At 35.0% G+C, this 17420-nt stretch overlaps 1 protein-coding gene across 4 annotated transcripts in view; it reads left to right on the top strand.

Annotated features, from left to right (window-relative positions):
* Positions 1-17420, top strand: part of smash (smallish) — a 332173-nt gene that overhangs the window by 215405 nt on the left and 99348 nt on the right. For all 4 annotated transcript variants that reach the window (XM_089640403.1, XM_089640402.1, XM_089640404.1 and 1 more), the window contains exon 5: positions 15254-15293. The gene's annotated coding sequence lies outside the window, so the exon portion shown is untranslated. The remainder of the gene's footprint in view (positions 1-15253; positions 15294-17420) is intronic.

Genomic DNA, 17420 nt, shown 5'->3' with positions numbered 1-17420 from the left:
TAATTCCCCACAAAAAAAAAATCTAAATGAGTGCTCCCCACAAAGTATTTGAAATCCATGGGGGTGGGGGGTTGTTACGGAACTTCGCTGAGAAAAAATTCCGCACACCCGAACATCATATGTGATACCCCACAGCAATTTTTAGAATTCCATGGGGGGGGGGGGTGGCTACAGGATTCCATTTCGACGCGAAAAATGTTATGTCGAAAACCGGTGTATTTTTGTTTCAAAAGTACGTTCAACAGGTTAGATTTTTTTCGTCGCTGATTCTCGTCCTGAGTAGCCTAAACAGCGATAAATCGCCGTCGTTGGCAACACTGGTGACCGCGCGCAAGCTGCATTGTTTGTTTTACCGCGGGCCCGCGACACTTTTTCAAATTGGCGGATTGGCGGGATTTTTGAAAATGTTTCACGCGGGCCACTTATAATTCGTTCGCGGGCCACATTGTGGCCCGCGGGCCTGGGGTTGGGCAGCCTTGTCATAGATAATACCCCGAAGAAGGCACGGTTGTGTTAAGCTAGACGCACACGGCAGATCCATTTGGCCGCGAACCATTTGGACACAGTGCAAATAAGGCGGCCACACCCGGCTGAGCCGAGGAGCCGAGCCAGTTTGACCTATGTCCAGTAATGCCTTACCGCAAAAATGAAAATCGGTAAATTGTCAAATATTTATTGGGTTGTTACATTTCTGGTGGCTAGAAAACTTTCCCCAGAATATTTTAGCAATGGCATCACTATCTGCGTAACCATCGAGTGAACAACTCCTTAACTTAAATGGGTATATAAAGCAGGTAATTTTTTTCACAAATATTCAACAAAGGCTTATTTAATAGGTATAAGAAATAAAATAGGTAAACATAATAGTTTTTTTTTTTTATTTTTTAACAAAGAATGTTTATTTAAAGTTGAGAATTATAAAATAATACACTACGTATATAAAATACTTTTTTAAATATAAAACAAAGGTTTATTTAAAATTAAGAACTTAGTAATAAAATAAAATTGGTATATATTTTTCTGTAACATCCAGAACAAAATCACATCCGCTTGAAGACGCCATACCACGGAGAATCTTTCTTCCGTCTGCCATACTGTCCGATTTGATGTCTAAATTGATTGCACACACCCGACAGAGTCGGCAAGCCATTAGCTTGTGGATTTGCCACATACGGCCGAGCCGAGCCACGGCGTTTAGGCTCGGCTTCTTGGATTTCGGACTCGCCGAATATCATGCGAATGCTGCCGAGTCAAGCTAAGCCACCTTAATTTCCCCACACATGATGAGTTTTGGCCCGGCGCGGGGCTATTTTGTTCGCTGTCTCTGCCATGTGTGTCCAGCTTTAGAAACTAGTTAGTCATAAACATCAAATAGAATCGCATTTCAATCAAATTTTGCCTATTTCATTCCCATCCGGCTATTAACGAATCGTCGAAAAACTTAACTAATTTCATGTTTAAATCACGCGATGATGGATGGGCGCACTAATCACATCCTGTCATAAAAGGTAAGACTTAAGTAAATACTAATTCATTTTGATGAATTAGCCCATTCGGCACATAAGAAAATAATATCTACTAAACGATACTTCAACTCGAGAAAACAGATTTTAAACTTATTAATGTACTTTTCCATTTAAGGTGGTTAGTGTACCTACGCAATTTTTTTGACTTGAAATTGAAAAAAATCATTTAAATCCCTACCTCTGTCTTCCTAGATTCTAAAAGTTAAGACGAGACAATACCCTAAAATGAAGCCAGAATCTTAACGACGTAAGTGATGAAACCATGCACAAAAATTTGCTTCGCGCGGCCCTGGTGTATTGTTCACACATATGGTTGAATTTGCCCTATCAAATCTCTAAAATAATGTGGGAACCTTAACGACATAAGTGATGAAGTCGTGTAAAAACAACATTCGGCGTGAGGCCCGGCATAATGGACGGACCTACGGTCGACTTTACCCTAGCACGCTTAGATAATCGATCTTTCTTTTCGAAGTTAGCAATTCATCGTCTAGAAAAGTAAAATCTGGTACTTACCGCTAATTTTATATACGGTTTTCCAATAAGAGGTGTTATGTGTATTTAATTCCGGCCATAAAATGATTTTTATGGCCGGAATTGGATGGTATTGATCTGGACAATGTTTACTTTCAACAAGACGGCGCTACGTGCCACACAAGCAACGAAACCATTGATCTTTTACGCGAAAAGTTTCCATTTATCTCTCGAAGAGGTGATCACAATTGGCCACAGAGATCTTATAGGCCAGTGCAATTAGCGATTCGCGATCGAAGTAATTCCGGTAGTCCCAATTTTTTTATATGTTATATAAACTGATGCCCTGATGTAAAATCTGAGTTTCCGACCTTGGCGCACCTGTGCTCGCGCCGCCATTTTGAAAAAACTGGCCGAAATCGGGCCAAAATCTAGTTTTTCCCAAAGACCTCATTTCCAATGCAAATTTCGGCTAAAGTATATTTACAAGTATAATAGAACATAAAATAACCTACAACTTTTGTTACAACAAATTTCTTCTATCTCTAATAGGTACCGAGGTAGAAAGTCGTAAAGGTGCGTATATTTTTGAAAAAACAAGTTTTTTGCGCGACTAGGTTTGGTTTTTTATAAATACCTCGTTTCCAGTACAATTTTGTGAAAAATTTATTGATAATAATTTTTTAGAAAATAAAATTTCGTTAAAGAAATAGGTATATAATTTATATTTTTTATCTCTATTACGTATCCAAACTCTAATCCACCAAAACCAGGCAAAAATTGAAAAAGATGTTAGGTGTTTTAAACTTGGCATTCCTTGATTTTATTTTTCTTTAACAATTATTGTTCTAAGAACATATACGTTGACAACAATCGTCATGCCTGTGTCAGACCTAGCTATAAATATAGTATATAGACTATTTCAGCATATCGGTCGCCATACATTCCCAATGGGAAGACCACTAAAATAGGCCAAGCCACTACATTTGTGCTCGCAGCTTGGTCTGACATGCCTATCAACGTAATCACAACATACATTGATTATTAATACAATTAAGATGATAAGGTACATAAAAAAGATAAAAAATTGTTATTTTCGTAAAATTAACATTTATTGACATTCTTTTCTTTATTAGTTAAGTTATCAGCATAACAAAAAATAAAATTAATGGTAGATCAGTTTAGACAGAAGTACGAGCCCTTGACTATAGTTTCTTACTTTTGGCCCTGAATAGCTTCTTCATCTGTCTTATCACCCAAATTTGTGGCGACTGGGTCATCATATTCCTCGTCATCGTCATCAACGAAGGCTTCTACAGCATTCTCCCAGGAGTTGCCATTGCAATGAATGCAGAGTAGGGAACATTTCGACCCAACTTTCTGCAGGTGCACTTTCCAGCGCAACCTTTTTTGCATTGACATGATATGAAGTTCAGCAAGGTGCAGCTTCCTTCAACATTGTTACTGGAGTAAGTAACCCAACAGCATCCTTTTTCCACCCCCATTCAGTCGGATCTTTATCGTGACCAAGCCAAGTCTGCACTTGCAGGTATGTTCTTGAAGCGTGTTGCTGGTGTTGCATCTTTGATGGGTGGTAGCCTGGATAAATTGAATTTGTTCTTTTTTACTCCTTTGACAAAAATGATGTATCTTAAATTTTCCAAATTTGATTTCTCGTTTGCCGCCATACAAAAGTGCAAATAGTTGTTCGGCAGCCAAAGTGATTGTTTCTGTCTTTGCTTTCGGGTCTTGAAATACACGAACAAGTTCATTCACTGAGTGGTTGTTGAGAAGAATATTACAAAATTTGTGTTTGCCTTGACCGAACGGAGCTCCAGTTGTATCGCAACCACTTATGGCATGAAGGAATAAAATGTTTTCAACTATTTCAATGTGTTTAAAACATTTGTTCTAGTATAACGCGTTAGGTGATTTACCTTTTCCAACTTTTTGGTAATATACGTTGGGAGGTGAGAGAGCTGTGAGGAGTACCAGCAGATCAATATCCTGACCAACGATTATAACTACATCATGTTGAGATGACAACGAATTTGCTGTGTTCACTATGAGAACGTCAGCATCCTCGTCAGCTTGTACTGTCATTATGCGGGATCGTGCAATTGAGGTTCTGAGTAGGGAAATAAAACGAGACTTGTTCTTCTCATTTCCCAGAAACTTTTCCTGTGGCGCTTGTGGGTGCATGCTTTCAAAAAACAAAACTTCAGCAGAAGTTGTAACTCTGGCACGCCGTGCTCTTTTCACCCCTTTAGTGCTTTTCTTTTCCATAGAATCTGGGTATCCATCGAATACCACTACTGCATTGGATCCATAATGATTTTGTAAATACCTGACATATTGCTGGAAAATTACTGAAAAAGGTTGAGCATGACCCCATACAACTTTGTGCAGTAAATATCCTCCATCAATTACGTGTATTTTACTGCTTCCCAGTTCTGTATTATTTGGTAGAGGGTTGAATGATGAATAAAATATAGACTTCGTTCCTTTGCGCATGCCTTCCTCTGAGAAAAGAGACAATGGTACAGGAGAGAGTTCATATTGAAAATATTCTTTAAGTTCACTTTCAGACCTTTTGGCAATACACATATGATGGAATAGCATTAATGGATCTATTGCCATAGTCCCACCCTGATTTTTGACACTGCTGGTCACCGCCGCAAGAAAAACTATCGCATCATTACGTTTTAAGTGTAGGTTTCCAAAGTTCTTGTTGATAACTTTAGACATAGCTAATTTCCCCATCTTTTCAGCCATGTGACAAGTAACTTTGCTATCCCCGATTGTGCCACTGCTAATAGACATAATCACGTTTGTTTTAGGAAATGGTTCATGGTAAGCAAACCAATCAATGAGAGTTTGAACGTCTCGATCATCCCTCTTAATTCTTGTAGGCCTCATCTCTACATGTTGCTCTGACGTTCCTGATTCAATCCCACAGAATGACTCGATACCCTCACAAATGTTATGCAGATAAACCAATCCAGGAGGGGAGGAGTAGAAGGGTGAGGGTGTAGCCCCCCATACCGAAGTGCCCTCTAGTAAATTTATAGATGTATGTATTTAAAAATGCAAACAAAATCTAATAACGTGATAATAAACCGTGATAGATTTTCTGTGCGTACCTACCTAGATTTGTTTATTCTTTATATCGGTAAAAAAAACTATATAAACATAAAAACTACACATCTTTTTTTTTAATTTTATGTTCTCTATAATTGGTATCAATAAATTTTTCACAAAATTGTACTGGAAACGAGGTATTTATAAAAAACCAAACCTAGTCGCGCAAAAAACTTGTTTTTTCAAAAATATACGCACCTTTACGACTTTCTACCTCGGTACCTATTAGAGATAGAAGAAATTTGTTGTTACAAAAGTTGTAGGTTATTTTATGTTCTATTATACTTGTAAATATACTTTAGCCGAAATTTGCATTGGAAATGAGGTATTTGGGAAAAACTAGATTTTGGCCCGATTTCGGCCAGTTTTTTCAAAATGGCGGCGCGAGCACAGGTGCGCCAAGGTCGGAAACTCAGATTTTACATCAGGGCATCAGTTTATATAACATATAAAAAAATTGGGACTACCGGAATTACTTCGATCGCGACCCCCTTTTTGGCGCTAATTGCACTGGCCTATTATGATTTAACACCTTGCGACTTCTTCCTTTGGGGCCATGTGAAGGAGAAGGTCTACGCCAACAGCCCAGCGTCGATTCAAGACCTCAAAGATGGAATTCGTGAGGCTATCGATGGTATAAGGCAGCCACTTTGCGATTTGGTTATGGAAAATTTCATGAAAAGGATATGGTCCTATAGGCGTGGTCGTGGTGGTCATTTAACTGATGTTATTTTTCACTATTAACGGCATACCTTCCTCTTTATAATGAAATAAACATTCGATCATTTATATTTAAAAAATGGCATGTTTCTTTGAATATCAAAATAACACCTCTTATTGGAAAATATTCCTGAAATGAAATATATTCCTTATTTGAAATTTTTAAAAAATATTACTTAAAATATATAGTTTAAAATAATTAAGTCAGTAGGTATTTGAGTATACTTGCAAATCTTGTGATTTCAGAGGAAATGTTGGTATTGATTTATTAAATTAAAATTAAAAATATACTTCTTTTTTGGACTAGAGAATAAAATAATATGAGTAGGTCTGGAATGACTGGTATGCGTGTGCGCCCGGCTAGCCGGTAGCCGACAGCCTGCAGCAGGCAGTCAGCCGATAGCCGATAGCCGCTGCCTTGACCGCGCGTTTTAATAACGGTGCGGTGGGTTATATACCGCTCCGGACTCAAATACAACTGTTATGTTTTACAGTGCGAGCTTGGCCATGCAAAAACCAGGGAACAGGGTTGCGCAAACTAATGGAATACAAGTAAATAGATATGGGAGAGTCATTAAACTAGCGATGAGTCATACATACAATTGATCTAGCTCTTTTTGATGAGCTGAATTCGTACGACTCATCTTAGTATTAAGTTGAAGCTACAAACCAAAAATGTGGATATTCTTGGTATACCTTATATTTTAGGTAATAGGCATTAAAACCGCTTGACAAACGGAGTCTAGAAACGTTAAATTTCAAACACAAAAATGGTTTTTATTTATTTTGTAAATAATTTTATAAGAAAGCAAAAAAGTCAATCAAGTGAAACACTGTCACAGACAATCTTAGCTATAATACTGTATTTTTTAAGTTGTTTCCTTTACGCGTTCATACATTTCTATTGAAAAAAATTATTTTTTAATAGTTTACATTTATATTCTTTATTGAGTAATTTATTATTTTATTTGTATTCTACTCAAGGGAAACGATAGGAGAATCTTCAATTTATCTAAAACATATTTATTGGTATTCATAATGAATACCAATTCGTTATAAAAATTAATCAAAATAGTGATTTAGCATTAAGCTTCGCCTTAATTGTTACTCATACTCAGTCCGACATCTTGACTGTCAGACGCCGATTTTTTGACAGTTTTAAAATGTCCTTGAACGCCGAAACAGCTGTCACAATAATAAAAAAAACTAAAATAATGGCAGAACTAATAACATTATTAAATTTGATTTAATTTTTTCATTGGAAGCAATTACTTTGTGGTTAGACATTATATTATAAAATAAAACACAATCACTTTGTATTTAACCACGAATTTATTATTTCATATATCGACCGGTTTCACTTCGACCAAGCTTCTCCAGGATATAATAATAACTAAATGCTTCAAAATATTTGACATAGGTAAAATGGATAATTGATTATTGTATTGTTGTCTCCCTCCCACTAATTGATTATCCATTTTACCTATGTCAAATATTTTGTCTCCCTCTAATTTTGTTCTTTCTCCCTCTGTCACTCTTATATATAAGCCATAACTCTGTCTTAGCATTTAGTTATTATTATATCCTGAAGAAGCTTGGTCGAAGTGAAACCGGTCGATATATGAAATAATAAATTCGTGGTTAAATACAAAGTGTTTGTGTTTTATTTTATAAATTTGATTTAGATATTTTTTTAATATAAATAAATAGAGTTCTACGAATTAAACATAAAAACAATCAATACATATTATGTACCTACCCCTACTTAGCACCTTATTGATCTCGTGTTACGAGGTGGCGTACTAGAACCAAGAGTCGTACGATCGTTCATACGCTAGGAGCTGAGAGTCGTAGCGGGGAGTCACACCGAGGAAACCGTACCAGGGGAGCCGTATCGTTTGAGAACAGTTTTATTTTCGAGGACCGAATTGTGATATTACAATTCGAGTTGCCTGTATACTGTCATATTCATTTACTGACAAATCACCGAAAGTCGGACGGTCACGCCCAACAACGCTCTTTTTTTGAATGTCTATGGGAGTAATTTAACTAATTCCTTTTGCCCTTTAGATAATGATGTGATATTTATTGTTAAGTTTTGATCCCGTGATGACTCGCATCCCTGATTTAAACCGTTAGTTGATCCATGCAGTGGTGAGTAAAGCCGGCGCGGCGTGCCATACTTAGTGTTTATAATATCAACACGGAACACCTACTAGTACACTGATGTGACACACGTACAAATAATAATATTATAAACACCAATTCATTATTTAACCACGTAGGTACTTTGTGGCTTTTTACTTTTTACACGTGTTCGTGACTTGGTGGAAAAGTACTGTTAAATATTGCACACCGTAATAAAAGATACTGCAATGACAATAATAACAATATATTGCGACAGCCTCAATGGCCGCTACGAAACCGGAGGTCGAGGGTTATAAATCCTTGAGTGTGCAGAAACAGGCCATCCGTTTGATAGATTCTCCTTGCAATCTTTGAGCACCGGCGTCAGGTGAGAATGATGTCCTTGTTCTAACGGCATTTCAATGGATGCTTCTAGGGACTATTGTCATTGATCCTTTCGGCACCGGTGCATAGTCAACATTTGTATACAGCTGACATTTGTCACATTAGAACGGATCGTTTCTACGATTCGTTCTGAATTTCCTTCCTCCTTCAACATGGCACTCTTTAAGGCGAAGCTTAATGCCAAATCACAATTTTGATTCATCTTTATAACGAATTGGTGTACATTATGAATACCAAAAATATGCTTTAGATAAATTGAAGATTTTCCTATCGCTTCGCTTGAGTAGATTACAAATAAAAAAATAAATTACTCAATAAAAAATATAAATGCAAACTACTAAAAAATATTTTTTTTCAGTAGAAATGTATGAACGCATAAAGGAAACAACTTTTAAAAGATACAGTATTGTAGGTAAGATTATCTGTGACAGTTTCACTTGATTACCTTTTTTGCTTTCTTATAAAATTATTTACAAAATAAATAAAAAACATTTTTTTGCTTAAAATCGGACGTTTCTAGACTCCGTTTGTAGAGCGATTTTAATGCCTATTACCTACGATATAAGGTATACCAAGAATATAAACATTTTTGGCTTGTAGCTTCCTACTAAGACCCTACACGCAGCATCCCAAATATGACAGGCCTTGAGAGATTATTTCAGGATCTCCTGTGTAGAGTTAATACGATAAAAATATATAGGTCACCCGGAATAGAACTAATGTGCCTCTTTCGTAGGTAAAAAGTTTATTTATTCTCTTATGTATTTCTGACATTTTCCCCTACTGCCTCTAGTCAATCTGAACAAATTAATGGCCACGATCTTGGCGCAAATTTCTCCATTATCGTAGGCATTCTCAGATTATAGAATACAGATAGAAGCTGTGTTTATAGAAGCCAACTCTCGCTTCTCTGCAGACTTAATTATTTTACGTCGTGAGAAAATGACGTCACAGGCTTCCGTTTACGGCGCTGTTGAATAGATCTGCATTTATAACTGCCATTGTATTCAGCGAGCGTAAACCCTAACCGATTCCAATTTCATCTAATCCACTACACGGAGAAAACTTACTGCAAATTTATTTAGAATCTCTTCAAATTATTCGTATTCCGGTTAAAAACGGGACTGCAGGCCTCTATTGAAAGAATTGACAGGTTTCCTAATAAACTATCATTAAAACACGAATGTGTGAAACGGAAAACGTATTCATCAAAATTCGAATATTTTCGCGTTTGGTCTGGACAAACGCACATGTTCCGATATAATATGAATGTACTAAAAAATTATTGAGAAACAGCATGGTATCCCGATTTAAATAAATCAGCAATACACATTTTTGTCCGTCTGCTATTATTTCAATACTTACACCGATAAGTATGAAAAACGTTGCTTGGTGGATGGGAATACGTAAAATATACTGAGATACGTAGGAGTACAGAAATCAGGATAAATCAATGTATGACTTGTCATTTCTTTCCCTTGAAAGTAGCCCAGTTCCTTTAACAAAGATCCCAAAATTTGGCAATTGATTTTTGGCGATGCAATCTCGCATGTTTCACCTGGTTTCTTAGAAAGCAGCCCAGTCCCTTTCATAAAGGTCACCACGTTTGTTTCATGATGTCTCCCGGATCCGTATCGTGTTTATCTGAGCCTCTACTGTCAGAAATTGACCTAAATGATTAATGTAATGGATCCTTGTTTTTTATAATATTATCTTCTTCAATGCCTGCAGCTATTGTTGCTTTCCACTCCTAACAGATTCATACACGAGTATGTCTTATAATGTGATAGTGTCCTATTAATTGTTTGGCTCGCTTTTGGTCTGGACCCTCTATGAACCCTCAAGTCACAATCCGGTTGCTGTCCTTACTTTTTTACAGCACACGGTACGTAGATTTAGCCATCTTTTCCATTTCTCCGCCCCTAAAGCTGTCTTATAGTCTTGCGTAGCTCATAAATAACCTAGAATTATTTAAAATTAAAAGCTTTCTATGGCTTCACCAATAAGTATGATAATAAATACTGTGATTTATATATACATTCTGTTTTGCTCCTATCATTTTCCCAATCACACGTACAGGTGAATTTGCTATTATTATCTGCAGCGGTCACGTTTTACTGAAAACATATCCAAAAAAGAATATAATCAAATGTCAAAGGTAAGAACCGAAACAACAGCGATTATCTCCGCTCCCGCACGCTTAAATAAATTGGTCCTTCATTAGGTGGATTTCGATAGTATCGATTTAAGTGTGAACAGGTAATGTACATGATTCTATTATTTCTATTTCTCTCTGAGTGTAGTTATTTGAAGTTTGGATATAAATTAAACCGAAACAATTTATTATAACACACTGTTTTTAAGAAAGAAAGAATTATTTTAATTCGTTTTCCAATTGAGAAGAACCGATAATTTTACTGTGTCGCATTCTTTGGATGAAGTTTATAGTTAACAGGCTTCTTGCTATTTGTCAATGCTTAATTGGCTTTATTATTTTTTAAATATCAAAGGCCAAAACGTCTGATACACTTCGCTTTTTGCCCATGGATACATTCATCGATGGCCTGGAGTAGCTTTATCCGATTCTAGTCTGTTAGCAAACTGGTCTGCAGAATTATTATTTATCTAGATACGGAAATCGGAGATATATTTCAACTGTCTTTACCAATCAAATGGTCGGAGATTGGATCATCAACCGATAATGCGATTCATACGGACATCTGGTTTTCTTGCTGGTAGAGGCCACTAAACAAGAAACTGTTCGGTTTAACTTGTAAATTGATCGATTTTATCTGTTGGTCATAAAATATTCCTTGGATCTCTCCGCCCCTTTAAGATTTGTTTTTTTTCTTCTTCTTTATTCTTCCGTAGGTTATTAATTAGTTTTATCTCCGCTCCACTTTTTATAAAACGTGTTTTTTTTTCAATTTTCACATTGATGTTTTCTTCTGAAATATGGAGCACTATGTCATGTCAGTATTTGATCTCTAAACTCATTCGGTATAGCTCCAATATGACTCGTTTTCACATAGTACCTACCCCCACCATCGCGTTTGCATTACGTCAAGAAAATTGTAGCTTTATGTCTGCATATACAATAATTATGTTCAGTAGTGTTTCTCATCGTATCACTTTTTGTTTAAATAATAAAACGAACGCACTGTTATACTAGTATTCACAGCGACCTAACCTAAATAATTAATACCTAAATAGAGAGGTGCAGTACTTGTTGGAGTGTTCAATTATTTATGCGTCGATCTTCACTAATTATAATTCCTCCAAGTCAATATTGTATAATTATTCTGTTATTATTTCTGCGCTCATTCCATCTCATCGTCACCCCATTGGTTCAGCTTTCATATGTCTTTAGTCTTTAAGCACTCTCCCTGACAACATCGTTTCGGTACTAAAACAAGCCACGACTGCAATAATTATAATCATAGATTGCAAATTTATTAGCATGTCGCAGCATCTTGGTCTCGTTAGAGATTGTCGTTCTATCGTCTTAATTGCGTACTATCGACAGAAGATCTAGATTTATATCTGCATTGCGTGCCAAAGCCTATTTTATGCCGTATGTTCGAGTAACAACTCCATTTATTTTCGAATAAAACTTAGTTTACCGAGTTCCGTTTTGATTATCAGTGTCAGAGTTGCAGAATTATTTGACATGACTTCCTAATTCAAATGCATCTTATCAACCCTTATTTCTGCCATAATTCTTTAAACGCATGTGTGTCTTTGGATTCCATCGGCGTTATGTAAATATACTAAAAACACAATATATTATTATATTTTTGCATATACCACTAAATCCGACAGATTAATATTATCTTATTTTGGGCAGTAACTGAATTAATGCATTAAAAAATTCAGAAACAAATAAATAATTATGCCGGGAGAAACAGAAATCAGCAACTACGAAGTAATATAATATCACAGTACAAATAATAAACAAGTGTTGAGTAACGAAGTAAAACTGATTAGAAATGTTCTTTCTCACCTCTTCTTTGACTTATTCCTTGGAAAATCTTAAATAAATAATTTAAGTAGGAAGTTTTCTTATATTTTTGACATCTAAATCATAAAGTAAACATATTTGCTGTATGCATTCCAATGGACCACTGAAAAATCGGTGATATTTATATCCACCTTCACTTATTTTGAACAGGTTTTTCCAGTATGACAGTTTTTTCAGTCATGTTAAAATGTCAAACTTCTTAATTCAATTAGAATCCATTATGAAATGCTAATTAATTTAATGCGCAGACACAATTTTTTCAGTTGTAGTCGGATTGGAAAAGCGATAATCATCTGAATGTCAAAGACAATCTCCTTGGTTTGATCTGTTAGAAATGAACTTTCGTTTAATTTTTACAACCTAACAAAAATGATAATCTGCTGATTGGAGTTGTGATGGGGATGCATTTAATCAATTTAATTACATCATGAAATTATCTTAATTACTGTTAATTATATAGAATACGATAATGTAGTTATAAAGAAGGATCCAGCTCTGTCCCTTGTGGAACACTCTTTGACTGTACCCTGTAGCATTGGGTCAGAGAAAATTAATTACTAGCATAATCGTGATAGATTCCTCTAATTTGAATAGGAAAATCATCAGCATAAAGATTATAAAGTATTTACATTTATCAACATGTTAATAATATTTGGATGATTTGTGTAGCGCCGTTTTTGTGCAAAATCACCTCAAGTGCGCTGTACAAATATATTATCTTACATTTATTTTTTATTTTTATTTATTTATTTGTTAAGACATACACAGTACAATAAGATACAGTTAGAAATTTTTTAGTTATTACATAGTTGTAGTACCTATTACGTATGTCCATAAAATGTCATTACGTAATTTCGCCTGAGATTGTTATAAAAGGAAGGAAGTGTGTGGATAGATAATAATAAATGAATTGAAAATAAGAATTATAATAAGCTCACGAATTGTAATTGACTGTTAATACATAGGAGTTTTGAAAAATGATGTAAAAATATTTTTGAAATTTGTCATGCTAAGAAATTTAATAAGTTAGTTTTGTATGTTAGAAAGGAATCATGAAAGATGTCTAAATGTAGTAATTTTTCGTAATGGGTGTATGTTGTGATTGCGCGAGTAATTACTGAGTTGTTTGCTGCATTGGTATTGTTGGCTTCAATATGAAATAGTGTAGTGTGCCTGGTACGCCTCGTTGGAACATTTAAACCAATGACGGATAGTAATTCGGGACTATCTATTTTATTATTTAGCAGATTATGTAGAAACAACAGGTCTGACAATGTGCGTCTTTTTTGTAAAGTCAACATATTATTTGTAGTATTGTTGTATTTCTTGAGTAAATGTTTCGAAAATTTATTCTGTATACTTTCTACTAAGTCTATGTATACCTTATATTGAGGATTCCATATTGTGGAAGCATACTCCAGTGGACTTCTGACCAATGAACAAAACAAAATTTTCAGAGTCTTAGCACTTTTGAAAACTTTGCATATTCTTAATAAGAAACCTAGCATTCTGTAGGATTTAGAAATAATGTGTTCAATGTGCTTGTCAAAAATTAATTTGCTATCTAAGTAAACACCTAGATCTTTACACGTAGACATAGGTTGTAAAGGTTTGTTATTCAAGTTGTATGGATAGATGATTTTGTTTTTATTTCTAGTAAATGTAATCGAGTGACACTTAGATATGTTTAAGGACAATAAATTTGATTCACAATATACGCACAAATTATCAAGATCGCTTTGCAATTCCATACAATCGGATAAACAACGTATAGCTTTATAAATTTTCATGTCATCCGCGTATAAAACAAAGTAACTATTTTTAAAGCATACGGAAATGTCATTTATATAAATATTAAATAAGAGTGGTCCAAGATGCGATCCCTGGGGCACACCTGAGATGATTTCCGTTAAGCAAGATGCAAAACCATTGACAACCGTGATTTGGTGCCGATTATTGACGTATGATGCGATCCATCTATAGAGGTCACCGTGAATTCCTAGACCTAATAACTTTTGTAAAAGAATATAATGATTAACACGGTCAAATGCTTTAGAATAATCCGTATAAATGGCATCTACCTGGCATCGCATATCCATTTGAGCATGAAGAAAATTTGTAAAAAATGCAAGATTTGAAGTTGTTGAGCGATTTTTCATGAAGCCGTGTTGATTATTTAAGAGTGAGGGTGAGATAGTAGAATATAATTGATCGTAAACAATTTTTTCCAATACTTTACTTAGTATCGGTAATTTGGATATAGGTCGATAGTTCGAGACATCATTTTTACTGCCATTTTTATATATTGGGGTAATCAGGGCTGTTTTCCATTTGTCGGGAAATGTTCCTTCGGATAGCGATAGTTTGAAAATAACAAAAATGGGGGGTGTCAATTGTTTACTACAATAATTTATGAAGATCCCTGGAAGTTGATCATCCCCTGGTCCCTTTTTGATATCAATGGACTTAAGGTATTTGAATGTGATGTCTTCATTGATCTCGATTGAGTTGATTATGCTATTTGAATTAGAGCAAAGACTGGCATTGCTTGTATGTGCAGGTATAATGTAAATAAAGGGTGCACATATAATGTAAATAAAGTAATAATGGATTTCATTCACATATTTTTCTTGTTTTACTGTCATTTTATTATAAATTGATGCAAAGGACGATCTTTTCGATCTGATATTGAAATTCGGTTTGATCTGCTGGATGGTTCATAATAACATTTGCATTTTTACGGATATGATTATAAATTATTTTTTGCAAATAAGGCTGTTTCAATTTAAATGTCAATTGTACCAAACAACTTTTTCTAATGTATCTTTTTTTATTACAGATCTCACACGAAAGGCCATCTTGAATCTTGCACTGGAAAGGTGAGCTGATTTATTTATGTACATATTAACAACGGGAAGAAGGGAAGGATTCGTTTTATTGCAAACTATATATTTTCCTTCAACACAAGTTTTACGTAATCGTTTATGCATCTTCTCCGGACGAATACTGTTATAATTTGATAAAATAATAGCACTCCTTGGTATTTATATGGAGTCATCACAGTACGCCTTTATTTTGGGAAGTTGTTATAAATTAGTATTAAAAACAGACTGCATCGATGCAATTGACAAAAACGGGTAAACATTAATCTCAGATGTCATACAAAAATGCTGACTCTGAGATCATGTCTCAACAAGATTTTCAATATTGTTATTTGAATAACATTATTTGTATAATCCCCCGCTAGAATTCGAGGACGTTGCGCCCCCTCCTTTTCAAAAAAGGTGAAATTGCAATTATCCTGTCAGTATTTGTTGATGCAATTAATATCATTGCATAAATATCTCTCGATTGTGCGAATCGCCCTCACGTAATATCTTACCTTGTAGGTTTATTTATCTCAAGATACATATCTCGTGAGAACCGTGTCAGACAATCATGATTCAGCCTTGTGTGTGTGTTTTTTTATAAATACGTAAAGTAGAAAATCTATCCCCGAATGTGGATCATGTAAATGCCGTCAGTAAACACGCACAGCAGAAAAATCTGTAGCACAAATGGCCCAGATTCGTGTGTGAGTCTTCTATACCGAGTATCTGTGATGTATGATCATTTCCATCATCGTAATATAAAATACACCACACACATTGCCATCAGAAATAAATTATTGAAATTTTCACTATTTTGGACCTACAGTAATCAAAAACAGAAAGTTGATGTCGTTCGATTTTGTCAAATCAAACATTAAATTGGCTGGATGCATACACGGAGAACATGAGTTTTGCTGATTTATTAAAATCTGGTTAAAAACGGGATTGCTGACCGTTTCCTGTTAAACTTTTAGTACATTTCTGATATATCGGAACACGTGTTCATGCACCTGTATTTGCCCTAATCATATAATTATATTAAAACACAAATAACTTTGTTTACGTCACTTTAATATATATAAAACCTCTACATGCTTCATGAACAAAGTTCACCTCATCAGATATATTAAAGTGAGTGAGTGGATATACTTGCTCCTGATGAGGTGAACTTTGTTCATGAAACATGTAGAGGTTATATATATATTAAAGTGATGTAAACAAAGTTATTTGTGTTTTAATATAATAAATAATTACATCAAAAAGTGATAAGCTTTCAGAAGAAATTTTCTTCGAAAAATTGATAGTATATAATGACGAAATACGAAAATATAATGATTTTTAAGAACACGTGTTTCGCCATCGCGATAATACATTCCCTTTTCACTAAAAGTTTAACAGGAAACCTTTAAATTCATTCGTTTACGGCCTGCAGTACCCTGTTTAACCGGATTACGAATAATTTGAAGAGATTCTTAATAAATTACAAATGTTTTATAACAGTAAGTTTTCTCCGTGAGAGTTGGTTCATCCTCCTTCTATATCAAATCCTTAATTTTTATCACAAATATACACGTAAGAAAAGTTACATATCAAGGACCTTTTTACAGCTCTTCTCTCCATTTGATCATTATTCCACTTTGTCACGAACCTTTCACATTCGTTTCTTGTTAGATATTATTAATTGATTTTTTGTTTACATTTGTCAAGTCAACTCTCGCCGTGAGGCGGTTAGTCTAAGCCTGTGTTTATCCGTCGCTAACTGCTCTCATTTTTTCACTAAATGAATGTGCTAAGCCAGTTAGTTGCCCAGAAGTGGGCTCTGCGCTTTAAGGAAACTGGTATCTGTTCATATATCTAAGTCTGTGGATACAACTCCATGACGTTTTAATGCAATTCACTTTTTTTCAATCACCAGGAAAAGTATTGAAACGGTTTTAATCAAGGCAGTAGGTACAAAGCCTTTCTCAGTATGGGGGCTTTGATAAAGTCCTCATGGGATTTTTAAGTGTCGTTTAACGAAGTTTATAAACGAATGCATCATTATAACGATCCGATGACAAGAATTTATGGCTTAACAGGTCTCTCAAAGTAGAAATGATGATTATCTCGAGGGATTTTTCCCTTATTTCATTAACT

The sequence above is a fragment of the Hesperophylax consimilis genome, chromosome 15 (genome assembly GCF_061612785.1).
Source record: "Hesperophylax consimilis isolate HC1 chromosome 15, BYU_Hcon_1.0, whole genome shotgun sequence".
Lineage (NCBI taxonomy): Eukaryota > Metazoa > Arthropoda > Insecta > Trichoptera > Limnephilidae > Hesperophylax > Hesperophylax consimilis.
Note: the sequence above shows the minus strand (reverse complement) of the source record. Positions and strands in the feature narration are given on the sequence as shown.